General features: G+C 42.7%; 1 protein-coding gene across 23 annotated transcripts in view; it reads right to left on the bottom strand.

Moving 5' to 3' along the window:
• pou3f1 (POU class 3 homeobox 1) overlaps nucleotides 1-21,689 on the bottom strand; it is a 221,632-nt gene that overhangs the window by 57,761 nt on the left and 142,182 nt on the right. The window contains exons 5-7 of one of the 23 annotated variants that reach the window (XR_005070715.1): nucleotides 16,135-16,183; nucleotides 15,144-15,230; nucleotides 14,083-14,687 (exon numbers count right to left, since the gene is read on the bottom strand). The exons of 19 other annotated variants lie outside the window; for them this stretch is intronic. The gene's annotated coding sequence lies outside the window, so the exon portion shown is untranslated. Of the gene's footprint in view, nucleotides 1-14,082; nucleotides 15,231-16,134; nucleotides 16,184-21,689 lie in introns of those variants that run through there. 3 more of the 23 variants (XR_005070718.1, XR_005070714.1, XR_005070716.1) reach the window with 3 other exon arrangements.

Here is a 21,689-nt window from a genome sequence, read left to right on the forward strand (position 1 = left end):
TGCTTATTGATTTTTTTACTGCCTCCTTTTATATCTTCCTTCAATTTCTACTTTCCACAATCTTCTAATCCTCCACGCTTTTTCCCACTCTGCGTACTTCCTCCATTAAACTTTTCTCAGACTATCCTACATTCGCTGTTCCCTTGACCCGCTTCTGTGCTTTCCATCCTTCCCTCCATACCACCTCCCACCCGCCCCCTCCTCGGAGTACATCCTTCATCTTGCTGTAGAGTTGCACAAGCATTCCAGGGCCTCTTGTATGGCTGCATGTGTGAGGAAGGCGGATTTTTCCCATGGGGCCGCAGGTGAAAACTGGGACTCACTCTGTCCGCCAAGGGACGCCATCTGTCCCTGTCGCCGCACTTGCTAGAGGGGAGCCCTGTCACCCCTCCTCCTCTCCCCTCCATCCATCCATCCCACCCTCTGTCCATCCACTCGCCGCCTCTCCCTTGCGCTGCTCCACCGTGCTGAATCACCCAGGAATGCGCTCCCTCGCTCCCTACCCCCTCTCTCCTTTCTTCCCTGTCGTTCTCCCTCCGTCCCGTCACTAATTCATCCCTCGGCCCCCCTTCATTTCCCTCCCACCTTCCCTCCCACTCCGCCTGCTTTCGACTCGCCTCCACCCATCTCTCTCCCCTTTCTCTCCATCTCTAATCAATCATCCATATATGACACCAGTGGCAAAATTATTAAATTATCATACATTTGTGATGAGCCCAGTGAGAACAAGGGATACTGTTTTAATTGCCAGCCCATGACCTCTAATTATGCGTATCAGTGTATTAGTTTGATATTTGGAGAGAATGAAGTCAACCGAGTTTGACATTTTCCAGTAGATAAAGCAATAATATGCATACAATGACTGTGATTTATCTAACAAATTGCCAGATGTTACTACAGCATAAGCATGACATCACACTAACCTGTGAGACTGTCTGAAACTGTAAAAAATGTGTCACCTTAAGATATGTGTTACAGCAATACATGCTGTACTCTCTTAAAATCAACAGTAAAAATGATGCATTTCCTAGAAAAGCTTTAAAATATATTTTCCCGGCTGTTCTTTCTTTGAGATGTGGGATAATTTCAACAGTAAAACATGTCATAAGAAGTCGGGTTTTTCATTTTTGATTACGCAGCAGCCGCAAAAATGGCATGCAGTGTAATTAGTCCCAAAGACCCACGTAAACAAACTCAGGAGGTCACCAAGTGGGCCGCTAGCATGGGAACCAGAGGGAGTCGCTCCGAAGTGCTGTGTGCCCTGCGTCTGCAGACCTGGGCCCAGCTGTCGGTGTCTGTATGTGTCCGTCTCGGCTCTGGTTCTGACTGCTGTGATGCCCAACGGTCAGATGAGTGCAGGAGGACAGTGAGAGCGCACTTTCACGTGGGAACCTGGTCGAGGCGCGCAGACAAACAAGCGCGGGGCAGCTAAGTGTGAAACCTCCAAACTGTCACAGAGAGGGTGAGAGAATGAGTGGATGAAGCCCCCCACCCTCACCCCCACCCCCACACCACGTCCCACTGCCACCCCCTTTCCTCTTCTCTCACCCTCACACTTCTTCCCCTCGACTCTCCCATCCTACCATCAACCCTCCTCCCTCTCCCACCCAATTTCGGTCTCACAACCCCCCCACCCACCCCAAGAGCGTCCAGACAGACATGCACACAGACACACACTCACTTCGCCCCCTCCTGAACACGCAGACACACACGCACACACGCATATACCTCCACGCCCCCTGTCAATCAGAGTCCTGAGTGTCACGCAGTCACAGACACTGTCGAGGAGAAAGGGAAGACGAAGGGAAAAAATGGGAGGAAAAGTGGCCCGTCACTCACTTTATCACTCTCTGCCCCCGCTGGTCCCCCTCTCTGGGCGATAGCACAAAGAGGGACAAGAAAAGAGTGTGAGGGGAGCAAATGAGAAGGCGATAGGGAAGGAGAGGAGAGTGGAGGGGTTGCCGGAGAGAGGTGGATGCAGAGGAGAGTTAAAGTGTCCCCATTTTCTCACTGGCCGACCGCAACAAAGAGCCAGGCGGGACACTCCACTGGGGTGGCGGTTTTTTGCCTGGGCCTCCCTTCGATCCCTACCCCCCAACCCTGTGAGGTCACCCCTCCGGTGACCCCGCCTCGATTGTTTCCCGTCGCTCTGTCAGCTCTGATTGTTGCTGACTGGTTAAATGGCTGAAAACCAAAATGGAGGGGCTGGGGGTGGAAAAAATAAAGTGGAAAAGAAAGAGAAGGAGGGTGAGGATTTGGGAAAAGGGATGGCCGGGGTGGAAGACGCCCCCTCTTCTTTTCCCTGAGATAACTGACTATTTGACCCAAATAAACAATCTCACTCCACCAAAAGAAGTGGCAGGAGTGGGAGGAGGAGGAGGAGGAGGAAGAGGGTTCAGAGGGTTTGAGGTTCGAGTTGTTGGGTGATGATGGTGAGATAGCGCCCCCTCTGTAATAACAATTGTAGTGGGGGGGTGGGAGTGAGTCAGGGGCTAGAGGAATCTGAATATTTGGGCCAAATCGTCACAAAAACAGGAGGACGTCCTTTAGCTGATTCATGTTTGGGTTTCCACTGGATCTGAAGAACCATAAAGACCGGACAACAACTTTTTGATATTGGTTGTATGGTCATTGATATAGCTAATGGCATTTAGCTGGAGGATGTTTCATTGACTAAAAAGTTGAAGTTATACATCAGAGTATAGAAGTATTTTCCTTTGTGATGCCCCAACGATAGGCAGGGTGACATAATTTCAATGGCATTAGATAATCATTGGAGGAAAATCTTGACGAGACAGTTCAGATCTTGATCCATAAGCCCAAGGCCCCATCTTTGTACAAACTGTCCAAAACATGGTTTAGTAACAAGCCCGAAGATTTAAGACCGATAAAAACCTACTTCATTTCCGTTATGGGCAACCGATTTCCTTGATAGCAACCTGAATGGCCTAACTATCGGACTTGGATGAGATAAGTGTTTAAAGACCTGATTCTGATCAATTATGCAAGCATATCCATTCCCTCCGCTCCTTTCCAATCAAACAGCTAAATAAGCCATGGTCTGGATGAACCCTTTGCTCTAATTGGACAAATGGCTTGCTTAATTGATCATTGATTAATGATCAATAGGGAACATGTGTTCTTGTTCTTTACAAGGCAGGTGATTGAAAGCAAGCTATAAAATCAGGCGGATAGTTTGACAGAAGCCAATGGGCTCTCATCACCTTACTGTAAGAGGAAAAAAAGGCAACACGTGAGGGAGACGGGGAGATGTGAGAAGGCTGCCTTTTCCTTTTCCTGCTCACCTCCAAAATGAACTAAAGGATTCAATTACGCTGCGAGTAAAAAAATACGAGAGGGTAAGAGAGTGGACTAGAGACTGAATGATATGTAGGGGGAGGAAGAGCAGAGATAAAGACAAAAGAGAGGATCTGCATTCAATTTTTGTTTCCCTTTGCCACTCCATATGTGTATCACTTATCAGTCAAGACACCTGTTTGAAAGCGGGCAAGTGCGTCCGTGCATGGGGAGGGGAGGGGGCACGCTGTCTCAATGACCGTGCCGTCCTGACAGAATAGGGGGACATCATTGTGGATCGCTTTGATCTGCTGCTCATAGATTCTCTTGAAAGGATCATGGGAGAGCGAGATGCAGACAGAGAGACAGAGAGAGAGGAGACACTTCACCCAGGCATCAGTAGGCCTTCGCCCCCAGCCTCAGGTACCTCTCCCTCCTCTGTTTCCGAGCCAGCTCTATTAAATATGAAACGCTAAGACAAAAGGAGGGAGAGTGAAAAGGGAGGGAGCGGGGGCCACAAAGGGCACCACTCAATGCCTTTGAAGAGGCACTGAGACGAGGGGCGTCGTGAGCACAAATGCACACACACACACACACACACACACACACACACACACACACACACACACACACACGTGCCAACCCCTCCAAATGATGTGGGTGGATAGGATGGCAAATATCCACATTTGCATCTTGTGTTTTTTAGATCACTTTTCACGGACACAACAAAAACGGAGCTTCGTCAGTGAAATTAGACCTAAAAGCCTCAGTTAGCGGATCATAATAGGTGCATACATGTGTTTGGAGTGGTGTATGTGTTTTAATGGACATTAAGACAGCTGAGATTAAAGCGCCTTTAAAGGTTGTAAGAGGATGGGATATTTAGAAGCAAAGATGGGTGTTCTTCCATGGCAACAAAAAAAAGAGAAATTAAGCAACTAATTGCATTATTTATTTTCCCCAAAAGAACTGTGGACTGGGGAGTTTTTGTATATTTGGAGGGTTAATTGGTCCTGACATTTTCTGTACTACAGAATGTGAAGCTGCAAATCTAATATAAAGATGTTTTCATTTAATTTGTGTTTACTTACTTCTTGTTTTAGTCATCTTAGACACCTTCATTTTTTTTTTTTTTTTTTTGCTTAATAATTAACTTTCAGCCAAAGAATAACCTTTTAATTTCAAGGTCACAAATGCGTTCATGCTCATTGTAATGTAGATGTAGAAACTCAAAAGTGAAATTTTGAGAATCACAGTTTTAAGTGGATGGAGGGTGCACCACTTCTACTTGTTCTACTACCTCTGCACTATGTGGTTTCTTTAATTAACATATTTATCATCGACGTGTTTATAAATGCAATACAAGCTGGTGCATTATCGTCGGCTGTGGTTTGAACACGCAGAAAGTTACTGTGTTGCTGTTCAACTTTCACACTTCGACTTTGCAGAGAAAAATGGCACCGGGGGTTGTTGCTGTGTACTCTTTACATATTCAACGTCTTAATGAAAAAAGGATATGACGCTCTCGTTAAGAAAGCATGTTACAATAACTGCAACAACTCTAAATGTGCAGCTGCAATGACTGGCAGTTTTATAGCTGTGATCAACACATGCTTCTTTATAAACAGAGCTCACAACATGATAGTGTTATGTCTTTCAATGACAGATCTACAACTGCAAAATTATAGGGTATTGACTCATCAGTGCAAGATGTTAGTGCCTCTATGACATTCCTCTATCCATCACACACAGCCAGTTAATCTTTAGGTGACAACTAAAATCCATGATAATAAGTTGCTTTTTAATTTGGATAATAATGTACCTTAATTGCATTAAAACTCCAAAAAGGTTAAAGTTAAATTTAGCAAATGGCTACAACAAAAATCACTCATTTTCAAGAAAACAGCACTGTTAGAGGAGGGAGCGTCAGTGACACAGACTGATAACTTAGCCTCTGAGCGCATCTTAAACTAAATGACCCCCATCAGACAAACTTCAATGGGCTGTCTTTGGAAAACAATCAGCAATGTGCTCCTCCCTGACCTTTAGCGACTCAGCAGGCTCAGTCCAATCACAGAGTATTGACATTATCCACCACACGCCATTTATAACGTCAGCCGCCGCTCGCCTCAAAGGTCCAGTCGAAATACCAGCACAGTCATGTCGTGTTTTGGTTGTGTTGAGTTTGAAGGAAAAGGGTGGGGTGTGTGGGTGATTCAGGTAATTTTGTGAGCCCCGGGCGAGGTGATTAGAGTGATTGCCTCAAGTTCGTGTCAGTTCAGCTCCGCATTTTGTGTTCTCTCTTCTACTTGAGCACCAAAACACACAAATCCAAACAAAATAAGACAAGTGCAAAAAGATGAATATATGCTCACATAAACATAGAGTTGGGTGTGCAAACAGCTGTATCACAAACCTCATCCATTTTCATCCATCTGAACCCTGCGACAATCGGACCATCTTTCAATTCAATGTCCCATCACCTACCATCCACCCAGCAACATAACTTACACCAAATTCAGACCTACGAGGATGGGAGGAGGTTTTGGTGTCTAACTTTGGTCACCGGGTCCCCTAAAGGCACCTCAAGGCCTCGTCAATCCTACCAGATCACCCATTTCATCCCCATCTGGGTGTGATCCATCTCGGCGGGCCCAGCCAGGCTCCATTACCCCCAGACGAGCTGTGAAATGGCCATTATGTGTGTGCAGGCATGTGGGGGGAATGGGCCTCTATGTCGGCCGTCAGCCTTTACCAGCCAACAATGGGCCTCATATATGTGGTTGAATACCCTGCAAAGGCCACTAAATACAAATACATTGAAATAGTATTAGCTCACTGTCAGGAGAGACGGACAAATGCAAGGCATGGCAGCAGCTGTTGGTGATGCTGATGATTGAATTCAATTTGATGCAAGCAACTTGTCTCTTACATTTTAGAATTGTATTAACATAGATATAGTTGGATGACAAAGGACAAATATTATCGACTGAAGTCGATCAAGTCAGTGACTAGATTGTTGGGTACAAAAATATGACCTTCCTTTGCATTTACCAGATCATAACCCAGCTGAACACATATGGATATTCTGGACTGACGTGTTAGACGCCACTCTCCACTACACTCATCAAAACACGATTGGGAACAATCGTGTTCATCCCTCCAGTAGAATTGTTGAATCAACACACTGAAGCTGTTTGAGCAGCTTACAGTGCCTGAACTCCTTACTCAGGCATTTTATAATGGTTATCCTTTGATTTGTCAACCTTATCTATACTATATTGATGTATAATGCTGCTCTTACATGAAGGTGATTAAAATGTAATCCAATGGATGCTAGGTGCCTGTCAGATTTTGCTGATCTTTTTTCTTTTCAATTCTTTTTTTGCAAAGTTACTTTGAGTGTTCCTTTGTAGTCATGGTGTCGATTTCACTACGACTCACCAATTCAATTTTTTGCATATGAAGAATCAAGTCTTGACATTGTCCAGAGTTGCCCTTCAACACATGTGGCACATAACCAAAGATTCTTGGTGGTGTATGCAGCAGGATGAGATACTACAAGTATTGAGAGGTATCGGTAATACCAACGAAAGAGCAGTATACTGGCAACGAGTGCAACATCAACACACCCACTAGCTTCCTCACTGTAAATCCTCAAGAAAAGAACCTACTTTATTCACACATGAGGTCAAATGGACTTTGTTCTATAGGAAGCTGGCAGGGTAAAGTCAAATGAAACAGACATTTGTGTTCACACATACAGCTTCTCCGGGTGATGTTTGGACAAGGGACCTTTCAGTTACAAGTGTATTATACTACAATCAATTGAAACCAATTGACTATGATGGAGAGAAAATCTTCATTTAAATAATTCAGTGACTTTGTTTTGCTACACAACTGATGACCGAGGTTTGTCCTACTAAACGGTTAGCATTGTCGAGATATGTTCTTACTGTGACATTAAACAGTCTTTTTCTGTTGATCAGTGTCAAAATGTCAATGTGAAAATTGGGCATACAAATTAGTATACTACACGAGGACAGCAAATAACACTGTTAACTTTTGAATTAACCTGTTTATTTCTGTCCAACATTGGTCTTTCTTTCTTCGGAAAACCACCCCATCCACCAAGAGTTCATCAACATTACACTCCCTTGTCTTACGTTTCAGGGATGGGGTATATCATTACCGAGTCAGAGTATCAAGGATTACATGACACCGATAACATGAAGGAGGTGATAAAAACAAAGATGAGGGAGAAGACAAGAAGAAGAGAGCCACTTCCCCTGAGAGCCCTCTCGTTAGCACTGAAACAATGTAGGCTTAAAGCCGAGACCAAGGGCTTGCTTGTCACACCTAAAGTGCTTTGCATTAATTACACCCCATATACGCTCTATTAATAAGACTTCCATAAGACCTCAGCACGTGGTCCACGAGTGCACTTGATCTTGTAATGTTTGTACAGATGTCACTTCTTTAGAGCTGAGGAGATGCAACACTATAAAAGACTATGAATAGTAATATCATGTTAGACAGTTCAGTTTTGTCTTTAGTAATTTTTTTTATTAATCAGTTCATTCACCCATTATTTTCTTGATTAACTGATGAATCATCAATTGTTTGGACAGTTGCAATCTTTAAATGGCTTGTTTTGTCACCAGCATCAAACCCCAAAACTAAAACAATGGATTCACAATTCCACAAGGCAAAAGATTAAGAAGCTGGAGATATTGATATTTGATGCTATGCTTGAAAGATATATTTGCTTTCATATGTCAAATGATTATTTATCACTGAACAACACCAGGGTTCCAAAACAACATTATGTTTGAGTCCATCTAATCTACGTCAGAAAAAAAAAATGCACATACAAAGAAAAAAATAGTCATCAAATTTGCCAGTTGAATAAATGATTAGTCAACTAATTGTTTCATCTCTATTTTTTATCACCATTTATCAAGGAATCACTCTGGATTTGCTTTAATAATGTCACATTTAACAAAACATGATGACGACCATTTCTCACTATTTTTTAAGTAAACAATTAATCATATGCTTTAAACAGGTAACTGATTTAACCTTTTTCCAAATATCCAGTTGCAACTCTAGTTCAATCTGTGTGGTACTGACTGGGATGACCTGTGATGCAGACACCACAAGGGATTTATTTCTAATCCAAAATTATTTCAGCATGCGTGTATTCATGCCTCTACATGTGTTTGGGTGACAGAGAGAGTGAGGGCCTGTCAGCATGAGCATCATTTTTCATTTCTGCAACCCATGAATATGTGTGTGAGTCTGTGTGTGCAGGGTGCCTGATGTATCTTTTAGCTGTGGGTAGATAAACAGTGGAGACAAACATACGCTGCATCAGTTTAATGACCCATCCCTGTAGAGTCCCTCTACATTCAATTAGCAGGAAGATAATTAATCGGGCCAAGTCTCTGGCTGCTGAGCTGGCTGGCGGACTGGCAGCGGGAAGCCAGGTGGTCTTACAGGAACAGGGTGTGTGTGTGTGCGTGCATGTGCTCGCATGTGTGTTTGTGTGTGCATCCGTACATGTGTTACGATGCACAAAGCGATGAAAAACAGACAGATTCAAAGATTCAAAGACTCTCTTTCTCTCTCTCTCTCTTTCTCTCTCTCCATCTCCAGAGACAATAGCCAAAAACAAACAGCAAAACAAAGAGGCTTTAACACGGGAGCTCGCAAACACACACACACACACACACATTATAAAGGTTTAATGAGAGAGCATGTCTGTTTGGACTGGCTTGCGCTCATGCCGTCTATTTCTATCACTCGGTCTCAGTCGGTTTCTCTTTCACTCTGTCCCTACTGCTCTGTCTTTCTCTGTCACACACACTCACTCTCTCTCACACACACACGCGCTCAGACAACGCTGTGATCCGTATGCCCCTGGTGGATGTGCGCCGTCACTACACAAACACCACTGCGCTGAGGGAATGTGTGGCTCTCCATCAATCTTCTGCTGACTGAAGGACAAGTCTGAGGTAAACACACCACGGGGGTTTTGCTGGGGCGTCAAACACCTGTACTCTCTCACGACGGAGACAGGGTAAACACTGTGTCAGGTTTTCTATAAGTTTCTGTTCTTATGATAATTAAGACAACATCAGATTTGTTTTTAAGGCGATTGTTTGTATCCACAAGGAGCAGAAACCAAACCTCAAGAGGACAAGGATGTTTCTAATCATTTATTAATTGCAGCTTAACCTAAAAAAAGTACAGGTAAATCAGGGGAACAACATATTTTATTTGAAAGTTAGAATTTAGGGAGAAAATAGTAAAATTTTGCTCTGTTTCAATCTTCAGGGGACAGCAGGTGGGTGGGGTTTACTGCAGGAGCGCAATCCACTTTTTCTGTTGAGCTATCAATCTCACAGAAATGGATCATATTGACTTTCAAATATTTCCCTGTGATTGATGAAACTTTGTGGCACTGATTTTATTGTTGGCACCTGATGTATACAGTTTAAAACAAACTATATTGTACTGCAAGTGTTTAGCGAACACTTTTCTCTGCAGACCTAATCACTTCCACCAAGTTGAGGGGCTAAAAGGTAAAGTGAAATCAGGCCAAAAACTATGGATTTATGTACTGATAATCTATGTTTTGCATTATTAAACCTGGTACTGTTATTTCTTGTATGATTTAATGAAAAGAATGTCCAGTTTTCTCCTTCAAATTGCATTTAAGACAAGCATTTATTTTATCATTCACAAGCTGACTTGGTTTGTCTTACGTGGCCCTTCAAAAACACACTCGCGCACACACACACACACACACACACATACACAGAAGCTCTCCTCTCCTCAGAACACTGTCTTCCTCTTTCTGATGCTCTTCTTCCCTTTTCCCTCTTTCTTTCCCAGCTTGTTATGCAGATTCCCAGATTTGCCTCCTTCAACACTCAGACACTCTCTCTCACACACACACACACACACACACACACACACACATACACACACAGAGTGTTCTGTCTGTACCTCCCCAGGGGCACCGGGGAAGGGCAGAGCGAAGATGGAAATGAATTCAGCCATGTTGCAAGTGGCAACGCAAATCTGCATCTGTAATTACCCCCAGAAAATACACAGGGAGCGTTCTTTCTCTCTCCTCCTCATGCCTTCTGCCCTCCCTCTCTTTCCTCTTCCCGTTCTCCTCCTTCTCTCTGAGACCCCATCGCTTTCCTTTTTCTGTCTGAATCTCTGAACTCCCCCCTTCTCCTCCTCCATGTCTATCTCACACTCCCTCTGTCTCAAAGGCTTCTTAAGTGATGCTTGGTGGGCCAATTAAGGTGAGTAGAAGTATGGACCTGCATGCGTGCGTGCGTGTGTGTGTGTGTGTGCGTGTGTGCCCATGCGTGTGTGTGTTCACGCATGCATGAGTGTATTTATGCATGCATCAAACACGTTGCACAGTCTTGCTTATGTCCACACTGTCTGTGTTTGTGTCTGTCTTTCCACACACATATCCGCGTGTGAATACCGTGTGTGTGCACGTGTGTGTGTGTGTTTATGCACGGTGTCATCTCTTTGTGTCTGGGTCGGGGCATATTCATGTGTTTATAAGTGTCCCCTCAGGCCAAATACGGCTAAGCTGCCTCTTGAAACGGGACAGTATTCCAAACAGTCAACCAAAAAAAACAACTGTCAGTATCTGCGGTTCAGCGCACAGAGCCACGACCCATCGGTGTTGTTCAGAACAGAAAATCACATTTTTACTCCTGTTACATCATCTATAAGGTGCAGTGTCATAAAAGGTGTGTGAACTATGACCTCCCGCCAGTGATCATTAAGCGTCACAGCCAAAATATGTGTATCAAAATGAATACGCTCAATAAACTTTCCCTGTAAAAAAGAAAAATGAATAAAATTACTGAGATTACAAAGATTGTGTCAGGCTGAAAGGATTGTACCTCCGATGCCATCCCTGCTAAGTGTATCATGCAACATTAAACACAAACACAAAAGAAGTATAGTGAGAGTGAGAAAAAAGGAAATATGACTTAATAATATTCTCACTTATATTATTCTCACTGACTATCCTCACATTAACCATCATGATATCAAGAGTGGTAAAGGGGGCAAGCCCACAGTGACCCATAACTAGGTGGCATGAGAATAATCAAATGTCCTGTGTTCACAAAGGCCAAACAGTACTGTCACATTTAGCACTGATATGCGATACTGATGTGAATTATATCTGATTCCGTTGCTCGCTCTTCTGGTGCTGCTGTCATTAAAGGAAAAACGCCTCAACTTAAGGCAAGCTCTCTGAAAAGCCTTTTGCGAATATGCCAATTATGCTTTAGTTTTGAAATTAGACCAGTACTCTCAGTGTGCTCCAGGAAAAGTGAAGAGGGGCAGGGAACACACCAAGGCCCTCAGAATGGGGGGGGTGGGATGAGGATGGAGGTGGCGGTGGAGGTGATGCAGACGAGGAAAAGCAGGATGGAAGGAGGAGAACGCAAGAGAGGAGACGCACCTTGTGTCCGCTGCGAAGGAGCCAATTAGGGGAAGGCAGGAAACACAGGGGCTAAGTATACAAACCCTACTGCGACTGGGCCGGTGTGTGTGTGTGTGTGTGTGTGTGTGTGTGTGTGTGTGTGTGTGTGTGTGTGTGTGTGTGTGTGAACATATATTTTAACCTATCATCATTTTCATGGCAAGTCAAGGCCACACATACGCACTCATCTCAACACTAAACTCTCTTGTTTTCCATTTGTTTTAGTGTGTTTCTTTTTAAATTCAGCACTCATTTCACTAATTATCGATGTACCACACAGCAAAAATGTCAAATGTGTTTTTTGTGATGTGGAGTCGAGCCTCTAAAAAAGGCCTCTGTGACTGTCAGTTAAACGGTGACATTAATTCATATCAAAGAAAGGAAACACCAGTGAAAAAAAAAAATAGTTCTGATTACAGAATAATGTACTGTCTTTTCTCTGTTACACACTCCAATCTGTCATCCTCTTGTTCCAATCCATCAGATTATTTTACTAATCGCTCTGTTAATTAATATTTAATCCTGCTGTAATGAATGCATTGCACACTATGAATTAATGGAGAGTCTGTTTCAGCGTGAGATACAGATATAGTCAAAGAGATCTACAGCAAGTCCTCCCATTTTTCTTTTTTTTCTTGTATATTATCACTAGATTATTATCACGTTTTAACATTTTTTTCCATGCAGGCATTTCACGTAATCTGTTTTATTTGAGAGGAAATTATTACATCAACTTCCTCATTATCAGGCACATTAATAGATACATAAAGACTAAATTCATCATTCTAGCAAAAAAGGTTGCTGCCAAATACTATTTGGAACACAACAAAGTAAAGAATGTAAAAACAAAGGGATCATTCAATCAGCTCAAGTGTGCTAATTCAATCAAAAACAGAGATACATATCAATTATTTGATTTACAACAAAACCCTGTCTGACTGGTTGCAGGACGTAAAAAGAGTGTGCGTGTGCACTTTACACACAAGCATTAGCGCAAATGAGCCCGTGTGTGTTGCTGTGTGTATACGAGAGCATTGCTGAGGTTGTATGATATGAAAAAAAAAAAAGGAACTCTGAATAATGCATGAGTCTTTTGGTCAATGCATTGTGATTTGCTTTAAGGAGGCCTTCTCTCAGCCATTATAAGATTAAACCCAACCTTGGTTTGTCGAGAGTGGCCGGGACATGCAAGAGGCCTGTCAACACTGCAGGAACTTGGACCACACGTAACACACACACACACACACACACACACACACACACACACGATCATATACAGTGCATATAACAGCTATATACCCCACCACACACACACATCAATATACTCATACAGCCAGACACAAGACACTGTTTCGAGGATACTGTTACACATACATGCAAGTGCTAGAACTGAAATGTAAAACTTGCTATATAAGTTGTATATAAGACATTAAGTGCTTTATAAACAATTTGCAAAAATGATGTGGCGAGACAAATTACACTTACATTTTATTACATTTGACTGTATGATTTCAAACATGAGTTGTCTCCTGTTCTCTAGATGCTGGGAAGGCTTAAAAACCCAATTCCCAAAAAAGTTTGGAAGTTCTCTCGGATATAAAACAGAATATGACAAGTTGCCAATACTTTTTGACACATACAGCACAAAAAATAACACATTTAATCTATTACCTCATCACCATCATTGATTTTTGTAAATTTATGCTTATTCCGAATTTCATGCCAAAAAACGCTGTCAAACACAAGCACGGGGGCAACAAAAGGCTGGGAAAGTTGTGCAATGGTGAAGAAACACCTGTTTGCAACATCTGGAAGGTGAACAGGTTAATAGGTTACAGCTACCGATACTGGATTCTTTTTTAGGGCCAATACTAGGTAGTATAAAAATGGACATTTTAACCGATGTGCTTACATTTTTTTGACCTTCAAAGTGTGGTTCACAAACACCAGTGACAAAGATATGTAACAGAATATTTTTGTCTAAAATGACTTTAGTGCACTGAAACAGTAGAATTCACAGTGAATCTCGTAAAAAAAATTAAACGTAATTCGTATCAGTGCGTATTGGACAACATGTGGGCCAATGCAATACATCTGTGATGGACCATGATAGCATCACTAGTTATGAAAGGGGCATCCTCATAAGGCTCAAGTAAGGATTGGATGAGGCTCACCGCTTTGTGAAACACATAAATATATAAAAGATGTTTCCTCATGGGCTTTGTAAAAGCATTTATTTATTTATCATTTATCTTTTCATTTACATTTTACACAGCATCCAAACATTTTGGGATCAGGGTTGTTAGTGAAGGACAATGAGGATAAAAGGGAAAGAAAAAAAGCAAGATGTGGGAGTGAAGTATAAACAAAATAAAGTTCAAAAAGAGAAAAGAAATCTCTAGAAAGAAGGAAGAAAGAGAGCAAGGCAGGGGTGAAAGCAATCTGTCCGTTCCGGTGGGAATGTAGGTGAATTGTGGTCCTCTCTCTGTTTCGATTCCTGTCCGGCCAATACGCCTGCTGTGTGACATGCTTCAATCATTCTTTATTGAGCCCTCTGTCTCTCCTCTGCTCCGTCTCTCCCTCTTGTCTGTCATTCTCTCTCCATCCTCAAACAGTTCTGTTGTTGAACCCAATCAATAATCAATTTCCTTGAGAAATAATGGCCCGCTGCTGTTTTGGGTCTTGCCCATGGGCCTTGACCTTATGATATGCTAAAGGCAAATTCAAGGAGGCCGGAATGAGGGACTGGTCCTGATCCATTAAGAATCGTGACCCCGGAACAGGTGAAAACAGGTGATGAAGGGAAGAGCAGGGCAGCTTCTAAGACGACTCCTACTTTGTTTGAGAGATGTACAATCTGATGGAGGAACATATTCAGGATTGTAAATATTCACCGAGCTAACAAGACAAAAGACTCGACTCTGAGACGAGAAGGTTTGTCTATTATTTTGTGAAGACGCAGCGCGAACACTACAGTCTGGAAAAGTATTGCTGTACTGTAAGTGTCAGTGTGTAATTCTCCACTTAATTAAAACCAAATGTGCATTAAAATCAAGTTACAGAGGAGATTGTCAATTATACGAAGAGCCCAAAAGCAACTTTTTCATGATTTCAAATTCAAATCAAAAACCACAACACAAAAACACACTTTAGAGGGACCAACTCCTTCACAAAACAAACAAACAAACAAAATGTTGGAAAGTGACAAGACCGTGCAGAGCTAACAGCCTCCCATGTGAAACAAAAGGTAATGAGAGCAACAGAAAAACGTTGGGAGTGAAAGAGAAAAACAGAGAGAGGGAAAAGCACATACAGTTTAGCGGGACGTTTAGGACTCCTCGCGTCTTGTTCTCTGCTTGTTGGCGCGTTACATGAAAAACGCCGTCCCGCGGGACCTCCTCTGCACGAGATGAGGGAGGGAAAAAAGGGTATAAGAAGAGAAGGAGAAAGACATGAGGAGGAAGGAGGGAAAGGTGGGAGGGAAGGGAAACCTAGTTAGAGGAGAAGATTGAGAGCAGCGAAAGAGAGGAGAACTCTTAAAAAGATGAGATAGAGACACAGGGATTATATACTGAAACATGTTATGACATAGTTTAAAAAGTTATGTTCCAAATTGTACAGTATACAGCCTTTTGGGATCATTTTCCATCAGTTGACGGTTATCATTCTCATCAACTGGCCTACTACCCTCACTCTCTATAGCTCATCTGAGATCCTCCTCGGCGCTCCCTTCATATTTCAAAATAATGCATATTTCATTTTGCACTATTATACAGTATATGTACATATAAGTGAAAAAAGGGGGTGTTTGCAATTTCAAATATAAAAGCAGTTAAGCTCAAATTACTTTAGTTCATTCAGTCACGGTGAATGGAAACACAGTGAGTCCGTGAAAGGTTTATTTTTGTCCATAAACAGAAATGATTTTTGTGTTACAGACTTTTAGATTCAAATCTAAACCTTCTAACAGCCCCTCGTTGTTCTACGCTTTTAAACTGGAGAATTTCTCACAATTAAGGCTGCGACTACATAATGTTTTAATATCAATCGATCTGCTGATTATTTCATTTGTTTTCCATCATAAATAACCAGAGCCCAAAGTGATCGATTTGGGTGTTTTATGTTTTTTTCTTTGTTAGACTTAAAGAAATTCAGTTTGTGTCCAGATACGACAGAGAAAAGCATCAAATCCTCAGATTTTTAAGATGCTGATCCTGTAAACTGTGCGTGTTTCTCATAAAAATGAGTAAAACATTTCATCAATCTTTATCAAAATAGTTTGTAATCATCTTTCTTTCAGTCACCTGTTCATAATGATGATGAAAACAGTACTGCCTCTGACATGCTCACCTTCTGTCAGGAAAAGAAAGAAATCGTCTTTGTTTACAGGGTTAGGAAACAATGATTACATTTTTTTTCATCGCATTAACAAAGACATTACCAATATGATAAGAGAGCTATTAATTACTTTAGTGGATTAGTTGGCTGACAGAATTAATTTTCTGTCATTAAACCAATCATAATAATAATGATACAATAATAACACATGACATCATCTTTTTTAAGATGATAAATGTGACATTAAAAGTCACATTAACGCCGACACTACCAATACGAGTTGTCACAACCATCGTTTTCGTTTTCATTCATTATGACAAGGTATCACAATTAATTTACAATAATATATTTATACTTTAAACGGCCTTGTGTGGCACCTTTCAAGAGGAAGAGACAGCCGAGCAGGAGCAGAGAGAGCGAGAGAGGTAGAAATGTGACTGACATTAGCTCGAGCTCAGCTAATCAGTGGCGCGGCCTTTTAATCTGCCCCCCTCTGAAGCAACGTTAGCCGCAGCCCGGCAGAGAAAGTTAAATATTCACGATACAAGGCAAGCTACTCAGTGTTCAGACAAAGTGCTCTGCCAAGTTCACCCATGTATGTAGAGGTGCTGTGACGGGAGAGAGTGTGGCAGGGGGAGAGAGAGTTCGGAAGAGAGAGGGAGAGAGAGAGAGAGAGCTGGAGCCGACGACGAGAGGGAGAGAGGGGTATTTTATTATTCACACAAGGCATAATAAACCAGGCACGCTCGGTTAGCAACACTTAAACTCCCCGTGCTGTAGCGGTTAGCCGCTAATGCGACAGCAGTGATTTGGACATGTCCTATTAATAGTGCAGGGGAGGTTTCCGTGCATGCTAATGGTGGTGTGTATTAGCTATTAATAGAATCACATAAGGGGTCCTGAGATTGGAGAACGTTTCTGTTTGGTGTTGGGTTTTTCCAGTGTGTGTGTGTGTGTGTGTGTGTGTGTGTGTGTATGTGTGTGTGAGGGTAAGGATAAACCCTGTATCTTTCTAAAGTCGTTAGCAGTGATGCAAATTCAGTGTTTGTGAGTCAATTTGGAGGGAGGAGGGGGCTGCAGTGCGGAGAGAGCGAGACCCTGGATGGAGTGTGTGAGAAATTTTGGCTGAGGTATGATTTTGTGGTTGTGCAGGTGTGTGTGCGTGTGTTTTTTTTATTCATGTGTGCATTCCTGCCTGTGTGAGTCTCCAGAGGTTGTAAATAGTGTGTGTGTGTGTGTGTGTGTGGGTGTGTGAGAGAGAGAGAGAGTCAGCAGGGAAAGGTGAGGGGGAAACAGGGAGGAGTGCGCGAGACAGAAAGCGGATGGTGTGGTTTTCGGGAGCCGGTATGATGCGGCGCGATGCGGTTGGAAGTGTTGAGCGCTCCTCCTCAGCATGGATATTTAATGACCTGAGACCCCAACCAGGCCCTGAGACTCTCTCACTCCCCCCCCCCCCCACCCCCTTTTTTCCACCCCGCATCCTTCTGGTTCTCCACCTCCTACATTGCCATGAAGAGAGGTAGCTTCCCCCTTCTTTGCTCAGAGTCATTATGTGGCGAGAGCTTAGAAGCATCAAGGAGAATATGGAGAAGAAAGCCGAAGTGCTCAACCATAGGTTAGAGATTTTCTTTTTTCTTTTTTTTATCTGATCTATGATTAATCAAAGGACTGTGTATGCAATTAATTAACAAACACCTCAAATCAGAAACACTGAATTCAATTATTCAATACTGTTTGATCTGTTGCATTTACAGTGAAAGAACCCGGATCCTAATCATTTCAGGCTATAAAAATTAAAAGCTCCATTTCACATTTTAATCTGTCTTGTCTTATAATCACATATTTGTGGTTATACAGTCTTACAGTTGTATTTTAAGTTCGCCAAATTTGAATAAACCTGAGTATGTGGTCAAATAAAGAAAAGTACCAGAAAAGATGAGGGGTATAATGTCAAATTGAATAATTGAATTTAAATGCACAAGAGAATGTTTAGCCCATCCAAGCTTTCTCCTAACTGAGAAAGACGGTATTTAACAACAACATGCTCTCCCTCTCACACACACACACACACACACACATATATATGGCCAAGCATTGTTCAGCGCCACACAAAAGTCAATGTGAAACTTCCCAAGGACATCAAAACAATCTGGAAAAATAGAAAATATACCGGGGCTCATCACAGCACTTTTCTAACATTCATACATGTGTGAATGGAGTAAACAAGGTTACTCAATACAGTCAAAGCCCAAAGAGAAGAGAAAAACACAGCATGGTTTCATTCTAAAAAAGGAATATATTAATTCAGAAAAATCATCCAATATTAGATAGTAAACAGTGCTGACTGACGTAAGACTTAGAAGGTCAGTGTCATCTACCTCTCACACTGTCATTTTTGGTATTGTTGTTCTACACATTTGCTACTTCTTGTTCACAAATGGCATGGTCATATGTAGCTGCAACTAGACACAACTAGACAACATCAGGACTGGCACTGGTTTTCATAAAAAGGCAGAACAGTTAGACCTTAATAAAAAACCCTGCAGAAGTGAATTTGTAATATTTTTTATTGTCTCTTCTAAGGGAGGATAAAGAAATTTCGCCAACCAGCTTTTCTTGAGCAGAAGTTGTACACAGTGTTGTCTTCGCAAACAGCCTTGTAGCGGTGAAACGGGGGGTGAGCATGTGTCTGTACATCTGTGTGTTTGTGTATGTTTGTGTGAGCGCACGCACTGGGCAGGTGTGTGTCGACAGAGGTGACTGTTTTCTCTCTCCATATTTTGACACATAACCATATCGCTCCCACATTAAAAACAGACACATACATGTGAAACACACAAATGCACTCTTCCTCTCTCTATTTCATATTTGGATGCTGAAATCACTGAAATTCTGACTGCCCAAATACACTTAATAATCCCCCCAACCGGTGTGCTGGTGTGTGTGTCTCTGTCTATGCGGGCATGTGTGTCTGTGAACACGTTCATGCATGTGTGTGTATGCATCACGCTGCTGAATAGGTATTGTTTTTCCCCGCGCTTCTGATCGGGCAATTTGGCAGCGGGCGCAGGGAGGGGAAGCTAATGCGGATCTAATGAGTCGGCGGGCCGGCAGGATGGAGAAGTGTATCGGCACAGTAATGTGAGGAGATGGGCCCGTGTCGTCTTGAGGGATTAGGGTTTTGAGCTGCAGTGGGTGGAGGGCCCCTGCAAGGCCACATCCTTCCACCTCTTCCCTACTCCCACCTTATACCTTTCCTGCTAGTGCCTAAACAACTCCCCCAGTGGAAGTATGGGCCCCCGCCAAAAGCCCAACAAGCCCACCCCGCCCTGGGAGTAATTGATTTCTTTAGCACTCCGTCTTGTGGTGGTGGTGGTGGTGGTAGTGATGGTAGTGATGGTAGTGATAATAGACGTGGTGGTGGTGGTGGTGATAAAGGTAGAAGAAGCTCTTAGTCTTAGTGTGTTGTCAGCGCACATGTACATGTTACTGGTACATGCATGGGAGAATTACACCAGGATTGACAGATTATGTTGCCAGTGAGCTAGCGCTTTTAGCCACAGTGGACAATCACTGTCTTTACTGCTGGGCCGAGACAAAGGGACCCAGCATGCTTATATGTGGGCCAGCAATAAGTTCTGAGGTCAGTTATATAGACAGTCCTTCGTAACTGTGCTCCACAACATTTCTTTAAACAGATATGAACACAGAATCTGTCGGCGAATGACAGTTGACATAGTCCTGGTGTCCAACTGTAGTGTGTGTAGTGTTGAGCAATCAGAGGCTTTGGTTAAATGTACGTAAACAGTGGGTGAGTAGAACAAAAGAGGAGGAGCACATGGGTCAAAATGCAACCTAGGAACCTATCAGCAATCGTCTGATGACAATATAACTTTTAATTAGGCTTCTTGAAATGTACTGGAATTCACATGCACATATCTGCTTAAGGAAATCTCCCTGTTACTGTGGATAATCCAGAAAACACGCTGTCAAAGTTCTTATGCGCTTTTTTCTTCAGCACTGCGGCGCATGTGCACATTTGACAGATGACTGATGTGTGTTTGATCATTACTCTTCTCCGTGTACTCCACCTTTGAAGGCCTGCTGGTGGTCCGTGTGCTTCGTGGGGTGGGAGCGATGGTGAGGGTGAGGGTGTGTGTGGTCAGGCTGTGCTAGTGGGGTGATCATGTCTCTGCATTGATATTCAAATATGCCTTGAAAATACAAACCCTTATGTCAGGGATCAAGGACTCGCCTGGTTTCAACACAATCACTTCAGTGTGTATGCTTCGCTCATAAATAAAGGAGCAGCGCACTACTTCATAGCACAGTGTTTTAATTATTTAAATAGAACCACAGAGGTTATCTCACAGCTCACTGCCAGCAACTAGAGAGACGCAAAAAAAAAATTTGAATTTTTGCCAGCACAGTGCTTAGAGAGCAACACTGTAAGGTGGCACAATTGAAGGACAATAGAATTCAAGTGCTGACCCCTGACTGAAAAAACTAAGACAAAGAAAACTGAGCAAGGAATGCATCCGATTATATGGTTAGGACATCAAATTAGAGTTGTCTAAAGTCTAATTATACAGCCATAGGTTACAAAAACAAAAAACAAATCTATTAGCTAATAATATTTGGCTTTGGCTACAATTCCAGCTGTGATGAGATGGTCACTGGCGGGCACGTATTGTATGCTACGATATATATTTTTTTCTCCTTAGGGTTGCCATCTTGGAGAAACACCAACCGTGAGCCACAGGTGACTAGATGGATTCATCTTGATGTGCGAGGCAACATGAAGTGAATTATCATTATGGCGAACACCCACATACATGCTGCAAAGCCGGTCAGCATTATAAAAAACGAACGTTAGGCGAGGCGCTTTTCCTCGCTCATTAATTTAACCGGGGGCCCATTATTTGTTTCTCCAGTGTTCATTAGTCAGGTGAGGCTGACATGGCAGGCCACCACAGTCGGGAGGCGAGGACATTTCCTCCGTTTGTAACCGCGCAGACAGGAGGTGTGTCTTTGTGTTTAGAAGTGCATTACATATAGCCTGTTTTCCAGTGAGGGGAGGCGGTCGGGAGAAATGGTAAAGGCTAGGGGGGAGAAGGCTTTCGAAGGGGACGGGGAAGGAAAAGGGCGAGGTGGTTATGTGGTAGTTTCACCCGCATCGATTGCCTGTTTTTAATCGGGCATAACAAATATAACTTCCCTTGAATCGAATTCCCTGGGTAAACCGTTATAAAACTAACCTTGTTATATTTATTGACAGGACATTTAAATAAATATTAAAGCCATGTGGAAGAAGGGGGAAGGTTCCAATCCATTGATTTCTGTGAAAAAAAAATAAAAAATACCATAGTAGTCATCTAACAAAGCACACCTCCACCGCTCCTCTCCCTCCCGCCGTCTACTTTTCCATCCCCCCCTACACACTCTCCTTAGCATATTAGGTAGAGAATAATGTGAAAAAATGCTTAGCACACGGGAACGAGGCCGGTGAGCGCAGACGTGG

The sequence above is a fragment of the Acanthopagrus latus genome, chromosome 17 (genome assembly GCF_904848185.1).
Source record: "Acanthopagrus latus isolate v.2019 chromosome 17, fAcaLat1.1, whole genome shotgun sequence".
Classification (NCBI taxonomy): domain Eukaryota; kingdom Metazoa; phylum Chordata; class Actinopteri; order Spariformes; family Sparidae; genus Acanthopagrus; species Acanthopagrus latus.